The following is a 16,524-nucleotide window of genomic DNA, read 5'->3' on the forward strand; positions in this document are numbered from 1 at the left end:
AGGGCATGTTTGAGGATGAATTGGTATGTTCTTGCCTTGAGATGGAATTGGTTGATTTTGAAAAGAAAGATTTTGGCCTAAAGGAGAATTTCACTCTAGAAGCATCCAGAGCGAAATTCATCATAAACTTCATTTGCTACCTTGTTTGAGCTTGAAACCTTGGCCTTAGGTGGAAAATGATCTAAGATTGCTTCATGATGTGGTTTGAAGTTGGAAAAGTGAGTGATCAAGCCTAGAATGAGATTTTCGCTCTTGACCCTTCCAAAGGGTCCGAAGCGAAAATCCTCTTAAAGCTCATTTCCTCCCTAGTTTGACTAAATTTTGATTTGCAGGGTATCTTGAAAGGAATGATGGACATCTTGTAGCCTTTGGAAATGTTTGGAAGCATTGAAATGTGAAGGATTTTGAACCAAAAGATGAATTTCGCAACTGACCCTTCCAAAGTGTCCAGAGCGAAATTCCTAAAAACACTTTTTTTTCATTGGAGGAGGTCAAATCCTTGGTTTCTTATGGTGTGGATGGAAGCGAGATAGCATGCCTTTGCCTCTTGAGGTTGTTTTGAATTGGAGAAATGAAGAATTTAGCCCAAATCTTGATTTTCACTCCTGACCCTTCCAAAGGGTCCAGAGCGAAAATCTGCCTAGGATGCATTTCCTCCTTTATTTGGCGAAAATTTGATGTCCAAGGCATGATGAGAAGGAGAATGAGCATGACCTTGCCTTTGAGAGTGTTTGGTAGCTATGAAAATGAAGGATTTTAGCCAAGAAAGGAAATTTCGCTCCTGACCCTTCCAAAGGGTCCAGAGCGAAATTCCTTACAAGCCTACTTTTTGACCTTTCTTAGGCTTAAAACCTTGTTCCTAGGGCGAAGAAAGATGAGATTCTACCTTGCAATGAAGTTTCAAGTTGAGAGAATGATGATTTTTGGTCAAAGATGAGATTTTCGCTCCTGACCCTACCAAAGGGGCCAAAGCGAATTTTCTCAAAACCTCTTTTTGCTATCAACTTTGTGCTAGATCAAGTGTGGGGTAAGGTAAAATCAAGAAGGAGATGTCCCTAAGAGTGACTTCAAGTTGCTAGAAATCATTGAAACTAAAGGAATTGAACCAAAACAAGATTTTCGATCCTGACCCTTCCAAAGGGTCTAGAGCGAAAATCTTAAAATCACCTTGTTTTCCCTACAAAATCAAGTCAACTTTGACTCTTTATGGTTTCGATGAGTGTGAGGAGAGGTGTTCCTGCCCTGTTGAAGTTGATTGAGGATGAATGATTAAGGAGTAAGCTCAAGTCAATATTTTCGCTCCTGAACCTGTTACCTATTTTTCGCTCCTAGCTGAAAAATAGGTTGAGAAATGCTAGCATGAACAAAAGAAAGCTAGTGTATACTAATTCTCTATCTTTGTGTTTTAAAGATAGTGTTTCTAAGTACTTCTATTCTGTAACAACAAAGAGAGAGACATCTCATTGCAAAAGAAAAGTATTATATTCATATTCAAAATTGCGTCCCACACAAAGAGCCGTGGGACTAGCTACGTGCATCCAGTGCAGAAAGGAAATATACATATATGCATGCACAAGTACAAAGGAAAAAATGAGGAAAAGGCATGTCAAGAATGGAACCAGTCATTGCCTGAATGACTGGAACAGTTGAGGTATGCTCGTCGTCGCCTTTGTCTTGCTGCTCCACCCTGGTCCGTTGAGGCTTTCTTTCTGATATCTGCAAGAAGTTGAAACAAACAATGTGTTAGAACATTTTGTTCTAAGCAATAGCTGGCTGCATTTCTGACATATGTACTAATGCACGCATATATATATATGATCCCTACATACATCGAATGCATATAACTCGCATTTCAAAGGAGTCTCCAAAGGCAAAAAATCAGATCAAAGGAAAGTCACCATAAATATGCATTTTTGCTAACAGGTTTGTTTCATGTGCAGGAAAAGGAAAAAGGACAGCTTGCTGGTTATAAAGTTCACTAAGATGAGTGGAGATGAATGCGGCTCCCACAAGGGTTGAGCCCAGCTCATGTGGAGAATGGCAAGGTTTCATACAATCAGATCAACAAGACGACATTTTATGCATCAAGCCTAAAAGATTTTTATGATAAGTTGGAAAAGGCGTGATTGATCAGACATTTCAACAAATTCAAGACAGCTGCGTCCTTGGAAATAATATGCAGATTTTAAGAGAATAATGTTTAAATGGCAGCTACAGTTTTCATAAAATATCTAATTTTAATGCACAGCATTGAATGGCAAATGACAAAAGGATGGTTTCTGGTGTTTGTTTTTCACCATTTTCAGTCCAAACAGTCATTCAAAGATGCACACAGCAGTAAAGTTATCAAAGGAGTACACAGTGGTCATGATCAGACAAGGATGTACTTGAATCAGCTGTGAGTGTCAATGGCAATCAACTTTTAGAATGGTGAGACAATCAAGATGGGGGCACATTAAAGATCTACATAGAGCCATTAAACTTTGTGAACCAGCTATGATAAGCTCAGACCCTGAATATCGCTATCTTGGACCTGGCTTAGAGGCACACCTTTACTACACAGACTCAGAAACATATTCAGCATTCATTGCCAATACTGATCAGACAAAAGATTTAGCTACAACATTTAATGGAAACACTTATAGCTTGTCTGCATGGTCTATGAGCATCCTTCCGGATTGTAAAAATGTTGTCTTCAATACAACCCTTCCAGAATCAAATGAAGGATTTACATGGATTGGGGGCTTAACTTTGGGTGATTACCACTTTAGAGATTTCAGAGAGATTAGTGTTGAGAGGCGGTACATAACATCACTTTATTTTGCCATTGTTACCATGGCTACTGTTGGTTATGGTGACATACATGCTATGAACACAAGGGAGATGATATTTGTTATGATATATGTTTCATTTGACATGATTCTTGGTGCCTATTTGATTGGTGGCATGACAGCACTAGTTGTTAAGGGATCCAAGACTGAAAGATTTAGAGATAGAATGACCGATCTCATCAGATACATGAATAGAAATAAGCTTGGGAGGGACATAAGGGCATAAATTAAGGGCCATGTGCATTTGCAGTATGAGAGTAGTTATAGTGAAGCTATTGTTCTTCATGATATTCCAATATCTATTCGTGCAAAGGTCTCCCAATCATTATATATGTCAGAGGTTGAACAGGTGCCTCTTTTCAAGGGATGTAGCTCTGAATTTATAAGTCAGATTGTAACGAGATTGCATGAGGAGTTTTTTTTTTCTTCCTGGTGAAGTCATAATGGAGCAAGGAAATGCGGTAGATCAACTTTACATTATTTCTAGTGGTTCTTTGGAAGAAATACTTGCTGTTGGGGATGGATTGGAGGATACTATTTCACAGCTTGAACCACATAGCATATTTGGTGAAATTGCTGTGCTTTGCAAGATTCCACAGCCTTACACAGTTCGTGTTTGTGAGTTGTGTAGGCTATTGCGACTAGGAAACAATCTTTTGTTAATAATTCTACAACTTTATTTCAAAGATGGACGACAGGCCCTAACCAACCTCCTTGAGGGAAAAGAAACAGATCTGAGAATCAAGCAGCTGGAATCAGATATCACTCTTCTAATTGCAAAGCAAGAAGCCGAATTAACATTACAAGTAAACAGCGTTGCTTACCATGGTGATTTATATCATCTAAAAAATTTGATTAGGGCTGGTGAAGATCCAGCTCGGGCAGACTATGATGGAAGGACAGCTTTGCATTTGGCTGCATCTAAAGGATATGAAGAGATCACACTATTTCTCATACCTGCTGAAGCAGAATGTGGCTTGGTAATGGGCATATTTGAAAGGAGCCTCCTTATTTTTGTGCCCAAATATGATCTTCAAGGAGTTGTTCAGTTACAGAACAAGAATGGGAATGTAATTCTCCCATTGGATAAAGATGAGACAGATAGTGATACCTGTAATGATAAAGTTAACAGTAATGGAGGGAAGAAGTTCAGATTGCAGTATCAACAATAGTGTATTAGCATAATTGACTCGTTTGACAATGTTGTACATGAATTTAAACAAATGACAACACCTTGGGTCCGGATGCGGGCAGATGGTTCTCGAGCTCGTACCCCTAGCCTTCGGATGCAACTTCTAAGTGAAAAGCATCCAGCATCTCTTACTGCACAAAAGCAACGTGCCTCTCTTGCCGATACAACTCTAAGCATTTAAGGAAAAGGGTCAAGTGCTTCCCAGACACCCACATAAAGGTATATTAGCTTCAAATTCAGAGTGCAGAAAAGCAATCCTCAAGATGGTAGAATTAGCAGCTTCAGAGCAATCAAGTGAAGGGGAAAATGGAATGGATCTAGAAAAAAGGGATATCTCTTTGAATAAAGTAACAATTCATGAAGCCATGGAAGATATAGAGCAGATGTTTTATGAAGTTACATCGGTGTATGCAAGCATTGAGAAGGAGGGATGAGCTGACAAAGAGTTCTCATCGAAAACTTCAATATGGTGCTCAGAAAAATGGAAAACACAGCAATTCGAAGTTTATTCTCATAATTATGATAAAAAGGGGAAGGATAATCCTGCAGTACCAAGGCTAATAGCTTACAGAAAGTGCAACAAATCACATAAGTAGATTTTTTACAAATAGAAGCAAATGCCGAGCAAGTTCGAATGCCATGAAATATTTCAGTAAAACACAGAGAGAAAAGCCATGCATATTTCATAGAAAAGCATTTTTCCTTCCAGAATCGGTAAGGGATAGCAGACCTATGCAGAATAACGGATGCAAGGTGGAAGGATCGCGCCCAGCAAGGAAGCCCAAGCTTCGAACACCCAAAAAATGCTCAGAAACGCAACAGTTTTCCACAGCGGCTCCATAAAATGAGCCCGAAACTAGCAAAAATGCAGTCAAAGAGCAGGCCGTAAGGAGAAAAGGAGGCCCAACAGTCATTTCGGCACCCAGAACAGAGAAGAAACCGACTTTTTTCTTCTTTCCACGCCCAGCTCAAACCCCTAGCGGCGCCCAAAAGGATGCAGAGCCAGTTTCCAGAATTGTCGAAAGACAAAAGTGAAGAGGCAAATGGAGATTTTATAGTTATGTTTCCCTTAAAATGTCTTCACAAAAAAAAAATCATTTTTATTCCCTTCTTTCCTATGCCACGCATTATGCATGGAGGCCACATAGTAAGGTTCGCATATGCTTCTAAGTGATTTTTATCACTTTAACACTTTGTAAATCTTTTGCTTCTTAAGTGATCTTATATCACTTAGTTCCCCCCCCTTGCAATTTTCTTAGCAAGTTAACATTTAAAACTCAAAGATACGCCCTCAAGGAGATGTAAGCAAATGTTGCTTTTAAAGTACTCTTTTTTATTATTATTTATCATTACCTGACCAAACATAAGTTTGATTTTATTATTATTGTATATTTAAAAAATAATAAAATATAATAAAAAAATTTATTTATTAAAGTGTAAATCAACACTTTTATTAAATATATTTTTTATTACATTCTATTATTTAATAAATAAAAATAATAAAATTGTGTTATTAAAGTGATTTATTTATTTTGTCACTTTAAATAAAACGATTCTATTATTTTTATTTTATTAAGACCTTTAAATATAAATGAAAAATAAAGTCAAACAAATGTCTGACCAGATAATAATAATTTTTTTTTTTTAAAATCACTTTATTAGATATTTTGTTTGGAGATCAGGCAGGGATATTTTTTGCATTTATGAGGGCTTGCAAGCCTGTCAGAGACATTTCAGGGTCATTTATGTTGCATTTATGAAGTTTTATGGTTGCAGAATGGATGACTTAGCCTTTTGGCTCAGGTTTATCCCTTTTGAGATATTTTTGAGGCCCAAAAAGTAGGTTTTTTGAGTTTGCTCGACCTAAAATGAGGAGGTGGAGTCTTCTTGATAGCTTTGGGAAAAAAGCATATATACTGGGAACCTTCTTTTTTGTAGTGGTTCTGATTCATTCATCTTGGAGCAAACTGTAATTTTTTAGTTCTCTCTGCAGGAAGGGATGTCTTTGTAACACATTTTCAGGATTTATAAAGCTTGGTGATACCTGTTTGGCAAAGATAATAGCTTGGTTTACTCCTCTACTCCTCATCTTTCTCTGTTACTGCATCTTCAGGGTTAGTCAGTTCTTTGGTGGTTGGCTTTTGCCCCCCTTAAAATTTACATTTCCTATTGATGCCTTATGCAGAAACATATATACTACTTGCAGGTCATTAGCTGTGTTTTAATGATTAATAGTCTTAGGTTGTGAAAAGGTTTTTTCTCCTCTTAGGACTGTGATTATCCAACCTGCTTATGAAGCATTGATGCAAGGGTCATGGGTTGTTGGTTAGTGTAAAAAAGGGTTTATTATCATTGTTGTACTGTGTGTCTTTTGCTTAGATAGATTTCAAAAAGAATACCATCTGGTGCAATCACCTTAGATTCAGATTTTAGTTTTACATTTTCTCCTCCTTACTCTTTTCCCTGAAGAAATTGTTAGTTTAGGTGCAGAATCTAAAAAGAACCAGCTTACTCTGGAGGTTCACTCCATTTTTTAGGCAACCCACAGGCCTAGGAGGGTTCCCATGTGTCACAAGCCCTGCTGAGTTGATAGCTTAGCAAACAGGGGTGCAGGTTCAAGTGATAACAGAACCTTCCAAAGGGTCCAGAGCGAAACTCCCAAGTCCACCTACTTTCTTTGCAAGACAAGTTAAAATTTTGATTTTTATGGCGTAGAGAGGAGTGAGGCGAGGTGTCCTAAGTCTTGGAGGTGATTTGAAGTTCAAAGGATGAGGAAATAACCCTAAAACAAGATTTTCGCTCCTGACCCTTCCAAAGGGTCCAGAGCGAAAATCCTAAAATCTACATATTCCTTTCAAATTTGTGCTAAACCATGCCTAGTCCAAGGTGAAAGATGCCCTTGAGATTGCCCTTGAGTTGATTGTTGTCTCCACAAATGATGATTTTGGGCTAGAGGAAGAAATTCACTCCTAACCCTTCCAAAGGGTCCAGGGCGAAAATTCTTCAATCACCTTTTTCTCCTTGCAAAATCAAGTCAAACTTAGGTCGGATGAGAGAAGAGAAGGGTTTCCTTGCCTTGTGAAGTGATTTGAAGTTGAAATGATGGAGAAGTGAGCTACAAACAAGAAATTCGCTCCTGACCCTTCCAAAGGGTCTAGAGTGAAAAACCCTAAAACCACCTTTTACCTCAACATTTGAGTGAAGTCAGGCCTTAACAAGGGTGAGAGATACAATTTAGATTGCCTTGGATAGACTCTTGACCATCAAAGATGTGTAGTTTGAGCTAAAATTGGAATTTTGCTCCTGACCCTTCCAAAGGGTCCTGAGCGAAATTCTGGATGGGTCTTGTCCTTGGCTAGGTTTTGAGCAAATTTGATCTTTTTGGCCTTGTGAGGATCAAACCAATACTGCCAAGTTGAGATTGCCAAGTTGAGAATGGACCCTGGAGATTGCCTTAGAGAAGGTTGTTGATCTAACAAAGGTGAGTTGTGACCTAAACGGTGAATTTCGCTCTTGACCCTTCCAAAGGGTCCAGGGCGAAATTCCCATTCTCACCTAATTTACCCATGTGAAAGGCTAAAAAGTTGAAATCCTAGGTTTTGTTAAGACAAAACAAGCATATGTTCACCTTCCGGAGGATTTTGGAAAGAAAAATGGGGTATTTAAGGCCTAATCAAGAAAATCGCTCTTCACCCTTCCAAAGGGTCCAGGGCAAAATCCTTGAGGATACTTATTATTCACCTTGTTTAAACTAAGTCAAAAGCAAATTGCAAAATTATGATGATAAGAGCATGAAGTGATGGCAAATCTAGGTTGTAAGGATTTTGATTAATGAAGTGAACAAAACCTAGATAAAAAGTTCAAACAAGCCTCCTTGGAGAGACCTAAACTATGAACATTCTAGTGCCTAAGGAGAATGAAAGTTCATCAAACCTTGATCAAGCTTTAGCATTCGCTAAGCTAGCCTATATCTTTTCATTAAATTTGCCAATTGAACACATTTGGGAGACTAAGACAAATTCGCATAAATTGAGGCACTTATAAATTGATCAATTAATTTTTCTAAGCCTTGAAATAAATGAAGAATCCACCTTAGCTTTGAAATTAATTTAAAAAATTTTAAAAATCACACTTGAGCGCTCAAAATTCATTATTTTGCCTTTGCAAACAAGTCGGCCATGCTTATAGAGGAGTTTTATTTTATTTTATTTAAGCCTTTCCCAAGTCGGCCTAGAGGCAAAATAAGGTGAGCGCCCTATAAAGGGAAGGTGTGTTTTGAAAATTTTAAATCATTCATTCATTTTCCCTTGTGCGAATTTGAAGAGTAGATTTGGAGGTGCGAATTTGAGCAGGTTGGAGGATAATTTCCAAATCTTGAAGGCTAGATGAAGGTGAATTTCTGATTGAGAAGCTGATTGAAGGCGAATTTCCAGATTTTGAAGGAGGCTTGAAGGCTGATTGAAGGTTAATTCATCCAAAGGAGGAGTCTAAAATTCAGATCAAACATCTTTATCCAGCAAATTCTCATTTTCCTTTATTCATTTTTCAAAGGTTGATAGCTAGAAATGAAGGAAGAGGTATGTATAATCAGATTTTTTGAAAGTTTATTCAAGATTTAGTTTGATTTTCCATAGCAATCTTTTGAAAGTCTAAGTACAATCTGATTTCAATTCTCAATTAATATTAATTTGACAATTCATAATTCTAGGATTTATCACATTATTTTCAAATTAATATTTAGTTAATTCCTTGAAAAGACTTAAGTCCCATACCTTAAGGTATTATGCTCAAACCCTAACTTTAAGCTTTTATGTAGGTATCAAATGATGACCCCCAAGACCAGTGAATCCACTACCCGACAGGCTCTCATTAAGGAGGATCAAAAGAAAGAGGAATTGGAAGACAAGATTAGGATCATCTTTTGCAAAGAGGAGAACACAGTCACCGAAGAGCGGCGAAATCGGATGCATGCTACTATGTTCCTAATCGAGAAAACAAAAGAGCTTGAGCCTAGATGGGAGGCGACCCTTCTTACAGCTTTTGATCAAGTCCTTCACTTGGAAGAACGAATAAAGAATATTCCTGAGATTCCTATTGTTGAGATTGAGAAGATTACGTCCAAATTCATTGAATATGCTAGAAAAGAGCATAGAAAGGGGAACAAAGTTCTAGGTGAAAAGTTGTTATAAAATGATGTGGCTACTTAATTCCTATTGGTCTGTGTCTCCTCATTATTTGTGCCAATTCTTATTGGCTATGGATTGATAATGTTTATCTAAATGGGGACTTTTTTGTAACAAACTCTAATTAGGGTTTAGGTGTCAGAATCTCAGCAATTATCTTCTTTTGATCCAGGCCGTTCATTGTATTTGAGAGTGCTATTTAAGCCCTCACTCATTTCATTTTAAGGGGTGAGGAAGAAAAAAGTTAGAGAGTTAGAGAGAAATAAGTTTAATATCAACAGCAGAGAAATAAGGTGTGAAGAGAGAAATTTGAACAATTGTTGTTTTATTTGGCTATGAGATCAATAAAATATTGAAGTTATGGTGTTTTATTGTAATCCTTGTGGCTATTCTCATGGTTGTTTATCTTCTTGAATCACTCTTAGTAGAGATAGCATTTAAGTTTTAAGTTTGAAAGACGAATGTTGTGCTTGATCTTTGATAAGACTCACATTCCAAACCACTAGCTCCTTACTGATTGTAAGAACGCCTTGTGTGGTCAACTGGAAACCTTGAGATTGATTAAGAGTTCAACCACCATTAGAAGTATTGATATGTATCTCATTGATAGTACTATCTCCTTGGTGATTTGAAAATCTTTGAATCCCCTTTGAAGATCGCACCAATTCCAGTGGAGTTGTAATCCTTTGGCGATACTGAAATTGGTAGAATCTTATCAAGACCAGTCCTTATTAAGTCATTCTTAGGGTTAGTTTAGATATCTCTTCCTTGAATCCTTTATCTTTTGATCTTTTTTGAAAATCTGATAGTATTAGGAGAATCATGTTTCCTCTTTAGAAAAGTAGTTGCATGAACAAGCTTTCCTTGAAAGTACGTAAGGCCCCTTGAAAAACAGTAAACACAACGACCACTGGTGCTTATCCACGAGTAGAGAACCTACATAAAAGAACCTTGAAGTTTCATCGATTGATCCTTCTTTGCGATATCTTCAGCATTTGGTAACTTTACTCAAGAGAGGATAAGATACCTCTGGGTATTTTAATCTGTGTTTGGTCGTGTACAAAAAACACATGAACAGGTCCCTAGCCTTAGCAAAATAAATAGAAGCACCAAACATATGATGTGCCCAATCTGTTACTCTGTAGGACTAAACAACTAAAGGACCCAACAATCCAAACTGTTCTCTTGACAATGGAGTTTAGAACATTATTAGGATAGTAAAAGTGTATCATCAAATGATTCCAATAGCACATTGTTTGGAGATCATGAAGACATATCAAGCAAACTGTTATAACACAACTTTCCTAGGGTGCCTTTAGGTCCACTATAGATTTCATAGAAAATAAAATCATTTTATTTGGCATCAAGTACAATATGTTGCAGACTTCATGCATTCAAGCCATGAATTTCATTTGTTTGAGCAAAGTGAATTTTTGAAGGTGACTAATCATAAACAATGCATACTCCCTTCCTCTTCAACTTCACAACTTCAAGTATAAAAATGATTGTGGTAATTGTGAGTGGCCATGTGTCTTGTCGAGAGGAATGAATACACTTGCACACACCTGGGTAATCAAAGACTAAGTGTCTGGATTTGGTTAAGGATTTTCCTTCCACTTTGAGTACATTTTCTAATCTCTTGATGAGCTAGGTTGAATTTTCCGGAGGTTCTAGGTGTCGATTGAGTTCTTATCTCTGAAATGTTTCAGGAACATTTATTCAAGGTGGCGCTAGATGTTGTGACGTATTCACACATCACCCCATTGCAAATGGGGACCCCTGCTTTTTGCTTTTTAGGGTTTGTTTTCTAGGTCTTTTAGGGTTTTTTCTGTTAGCCTTTGCATTTTGAGTGTCGCAAAGGGGGTCACCTGGATAGCAGGTCCTGCTTGAGTGAAGTCCTGATCCTGAAATTTGGCTAAGTCTGGAATGCCCTGATCCTGAAATTTGACTAAGTCTGGAAACTGAAAATCCTCTAAAAACTAGATTTTGCAATATAGCTCCTGGAGGTCTGAAACCACTCTCAAACATCCTGAAAGTATATATGGAATTATACTTAAATGTTATATTCCATAAAATTATCCTGGTAGAGAGTTCAAAAGGTCAAATTTCGCTCCTGACCCTCAGAGAGGGCCCACAGCGAAAAATCGCTCCCAACCCTCAGAGAGGGCCCACAGTGAGATTTTGATTTCCTTCATTTTGTAATGAAAAAAGGACTAAGTTTTGATCATAAATGGAAAATAAATGACTTTCTCCACCCACCTGAAGAAATTTTGGCTAGAAATGATAAAGGACCTTGTTGAAAACAAAAAAATCGCTCCTGACCCTCAGAGAGGGCCCACAGCGAGAAATCTTATAAGGGTCATTGCTAGCCTTATTTGGTCGATTTGAGAGGTCAAGAGCATGATGAAGGATAGAATGAGCATAATAAGGTATCTAGACTTGATCAAAGATGATAAATTGAAGGAGTTTTGCCCAGGAAAGGAAAAATCGCTCCTAACCCTCAGAGAGGGCCCATAACAATTTTCTTTATGAGCACATTTTTGGACCTTTCTTAGACATGAATTTTTATTCATAGCAAAGAACAAGACGATATCTCCCTTGGCAAAGTGATTTTTAGATGAAAAGTGAAACATTTTGGTCCAAGTAGCAAAAATCGCTCCTGACCCTCAGAGAGGGTCCACAGCGAGATTTTCAAATATGCATTATTCTTGCAAGATCAAAGTGATTTTATGATTGGAAGGGATGAAGGAAAGAATGTTCTATCCGTTGAATATAACTTGGAGGATCAACACAAGGAGAAATCAACCCAAAATGAAAAAATCGCTCCTGACCCTCACTGAAGGCCCACAGCGAGAAATCGCTCCAAACCCTCGGAGAGGGCCCACAGCGAGAAACCTAAAATGGGAAATTTTCATCCAAGTTTGAGGAAAGCTAAGGTTAGGCATGGGTTAGAAACGATGTTTGAAAAGCCTTGAAGTGAAAAGAAATCATTGAGAATCAATATTTTGAAGGCAATTACAAAAATCGCTCCGGACCCTCAAAGAGGGCCCATAGCAATTTTCCAGTTTTCTCTCCTTTGTTTGAGGAATTGAGATAAAAACTTGCTTGGACAGGAGGAGAACATGATGTGTTATTTCTTGGAGGTGATTTGAAGATTAAAAGATAAAGGAATTTGCCTAGAACCAAAAAATCTCTCCGGACCCTCACTTAAGGCCCACAGCGAGATTTTCAAAAAATACATGTTTTCTTCAAAATGGTGCTAAGGCAAGGTTAGGATAAGGGGAAGAAACCTCCAAAAGTGTGATGAATATTATTTTGCCTTTGAAACTTGATGATTTTGGTCGGAAAATGAAAAATCGCTCCTGACCCTCAGTGAAGGCCCACAACGAAAATCGCTTCGGACCCTCAGAGAGGGCCCATAGCGATATTGTTGAAAATCCTCATTTTACCTTGCAACAACAAAGCGAGTTTGGATGAGATGAATAAAGGAAGGATGTTGCTTAATGACGAATGAAGTTTCGATGAAAAATGATGAAGAATCAAGCCTAAAATCAAAAAGTCGCTCCTGACCCTCAAAGAGGGCCCATAGCGATTTTTCAGGATCCTCTCCTTTGTTTGAGGAATTGAGACCAAATCTTGTGTGGATATATTTTATGTCTTGGAAGCAATTTGGAATCCAAAAGATGAAGGATTAAGAGCAAGATTGAAAAATCGCTCCTGACCTTCACTGAAGGTCCAAGGCAAAATTGGTGATATCCTTCATTTTTACATTATTGAGCGTTGATATTCCTTAAAATTCACCAAGTTTCTAACTTTGAGGCCTTTGGAAAGGCTAAATCAAATTCGCATTAAATTAAAGGCATTTTAATTTAATAAATTAATTTTTAGGCCTTGAAAAAAATCAAAAAATCCACTTTGGAGGCATTAAAATTAATTTTCAAATTTTAAATGAAGGTGAGCGCTCAAATACATTTATTTGCTTTTACAAGCAAGTCGGCCTTCTTTTGAGGGGGAAATCCACTTTGGAGGCATTAAAATTAATTTTCAAATTTTAAATGAAGGTGAGCGCTCAAATACATTTATTTGCTTTTACAAGCAAGTCGGCCTTCTTTATTTCATTTCCATTTCCCTTTTGGCAAGTCGGCCTCAACAGGAATCAAGGTGAGCACTCTATATATGGGTGATGCTTTGTTCAAGTTTAATCATTCATTCATCCTTTCCTAAGTGCGAAATTGGAGAGCTATTTGAGGAGCCAAATCCAGAGGTTGAAGTGCAATTTGGAGGAGCGAAATCTAGCTAGAGTGGAGCGAATTTTTACTAAGTGTTGAAGATCAAAGAGGGTGGAGTCTATTCTTTTTGAAGCTAGAGGAGGCGCAATTCATCCAAGGGAGAATTTTGATCTAAACTTTGCCTAGCAAAATCCATTTTTCTTGCATCATTTCCTAGAGTTTAATACTCAAGAGGAGGTATGGCGAAACTATCCTAGCATCCTTGTTCAAGGTTTGATTTTTGGGCACTTTTTTTAGAAAAGTCTAAGTATTGCATGGTTAATTAGGAAATGATAACTCTAGATTTATCATGAGGTTTCCTAATTAAAATCTTAAATCTTCCTTTTAAGTTTAATTTCTAGACTTCAAGATATATTACTAATTTTGAAATGTTGTGTAGGTATCAAGATGGCGACTCCAAAGCCCGGAGGATCTACAAGTCGGCAGGTTCTCATCAAAGACGATCAAGCAAGGATAAGGGCGACCTCCTCCAGTCTAGCATCGACAAGGACGACCTTCTTGGGACAAATATCATCAAGGGCAACTTCTTCCAATCCAGCATTCCAAGGCGAGGGACATCATCATCCTACACATCAAAGACAAGAGAAGTTAGGGCAAGGGTTCGTTGAAGGAGCAGATAGTTCCAGAAGAGTTAATTAAAGCTAGCTTCTCAGCAACATCAAATTGGCATCAACCAAGTGTCAGACAAGTTGGCATTCGAGCCATCACTTCTCCAGTCGATGTGGTCCACCACAGCATGTCCAGATTCAATGTACTTAACTCATGGAAAGTGGCACAAACTTCTATGCACCTACCCCAGCTATCTATTGGTCGAATTTTCCAGAGAAGACATGTGTCCTTAAAATGTAATTTTATCATTGGTCGAGCATTAAATGTTATGTAATGGTTGTAACAAACCCTAATTAGGGTTTTCATTATTGAATCTTGGCCATTGATCTCAAATTCATCTGAACCATCGAATTGTATTGTGGGCACTATATAAGCCCCAGCTCTTCATTTGTAAAGGTAGTTGGAAAGAGAAGTTAGAAAGGAGTTAGAAGGTAGGGAGTGAATAGTTAGAATAGTAAATTAGTCAGTTGATAGAATAGCAATTAGAGTAGAGTAGAGAGAGAAGGCAAAGATTGTTGCCAAGATGTTGTTGTAAAAGACTTGTAAAACTTCATTGAAGAAATGGTGAAATTTATGGGTTGATTCGACAATTTGCATGGTCTCTATACTTCTCATATTTGATTTCATGTTATTAGATGAGTGGAAGAAATGTGCTTGATTGATGGTGAAATTCATATATCCATACTACTAGCAGTTTGTTGATTGCAGACTTGCCTTGTGTAGTCAACTGGAATCATTCAGCCTAAGCTTAACTTCAATTGTCGCTTCTTCATTGATATGCATCAGCCTGATGGTGTCTATGCCTGTAGTGATGATTTGAACATCATAAAGCTTTCCTTCGAAGATCGCACTAACCTTGTGGAGATGGTCTTGTGATGTCAAAACAAGACTTAGTTAGAATTTCATCAAAGATCATTCATTGCTCCTACATTCTTAGTGTCAAAATTAGATCATTTCCTCGCCCTCGTCTTTTTTCCTTTTTTCAAATCTATGCCAGTAAAATCCTGTGTTCTAGCAGCATTCAAAGCAAATCAGACGTTTAGTCATCAAGTGTAAGTCCCCTTGTGATTCCAGCAAATCACATCATACCACAGAGAGCTTATCCACACGTAGAGATCCTACAGCAAGGAACCTTGAAGTCATCCCGATTGATCCTTTTCGCGATATCTTCAGCATTCGGAGACTTTATTCAAGAGAGGATAAGGTACCTTTAGGTATTTTATTCTATGTTTGGTCGTGTACAAAATACACGTCAACACCATGTAAATGGGGAGTAGGTTACATATAAGATTTGTTTAGGGTTTCATTAAGGGCTGGGCTTGTAAGCAGCAAGGGTTTGTAATGACAAGAGTGTGTTCACAAAAACACTTTTCTAAAAAGATCCCACACCTGCAAGGCTTGGACTACTGTTGGCAGTGTTAATTTTGTGGATCAGAATTAAAATTTATCTTGTTCTATATATTATCTATCATTGAATTGTTATATAAATCTGATTGTCTTCTTTTATGTTGCAGGAGAGGAGGAGCATTTTTATTTCAATGTCCATTCTCACACATTTCATTTGGTATATGTAGTGCGCTGGGCACGGTCAAGCGATGCCTTGACTGGCCATGTCTTTTGGACATGGCCGATCAAGACATCATTTGATCGTGCCCCCTCACGATAATAAATGTTTGAATGAGAGACTTCATTTATCTCTCATTCAATCATTTATCTTACCGAGGCTATTATGCATTAACAGGCAGCACAATTCAAATTCATCTTTACAATCTTCGACTTTGGATGAATCCACTTTTAACTTATTATGACTAAGCTTTTTCTTGATTACCCCCTTAATCGAGAGATATTATATAATAATGATATATAAAATATAAAAAAGATACTATAAGTTAAATGAGGGTTCTATAAGGGACCTCTAATATGAAACAAAAATTGTATCTATATAAAAAGCCACATAAACTAGAAGAGACTGGTATTAAAAACGATACAAAAACAAGCCATCTAACTTGCTTTGAATTGAACTAACAAAACTACAAATACTTCCGCAAACTAACAAACAAGTCCCCCTAAAACCCCGCTCAAGTAGAGGGACCTGATGCAATGTCATCCTTAGGATTTAGGAACCACCAAAACACCTTGCTCCAAAGAAGATCAGCAAACAACTCTAAACATCTCACTTTTGGAAAAAATGGGAGCTGATTGGAGCAACAAATTTCTAGACTTCCCTCCCTTATCACCACCTACAGATTTTCCAAGCATAATGCCAACTTTAGAATTTTGTTCTACAATAGGCCCTATGTTAAAACTTGCAACTGCTCCACATTCTACAAGAAGAGAGCTGACACAACAAAACTAGCAGTGACATCATCCTTAAGATTATCTCACAACATAATGAAATCGTCATTCAAGAGGATTCTAGA

At 37.6% G+C, this 16,524-nt stretch overlaps 1 pseudogene; it reads left to right on the plus strand.

Annotated features, from left to right (window-relative positions):
- The first annotated feature begins 2,427 nt into the window (after positions 1–2,427).
- On the plus strand, positions 2,428–4,003 carry LOC131029572 (potassium channel SKOR-like; annotated as a pseudogene).
- Positions 4,004–16,524: the final 12,521 nt, after the last annotated feature.

The sequence above is a fragment of the Cryptomeria japonica genome, chromosome 3 (assembly GCF_030272615.1).
Source record: "Cryptomeria japonica chromosome 3, Sugi_1.0, whole genome shotgun sequence".
NCBI classification, from domain to species: domain Eukaryota; kingdom Viridiplantae; phylum Streptophyta; class Pinopsida; order Cupressales; family Cupressaceae; genus Cryptomeria; species Cryptomeria japonica.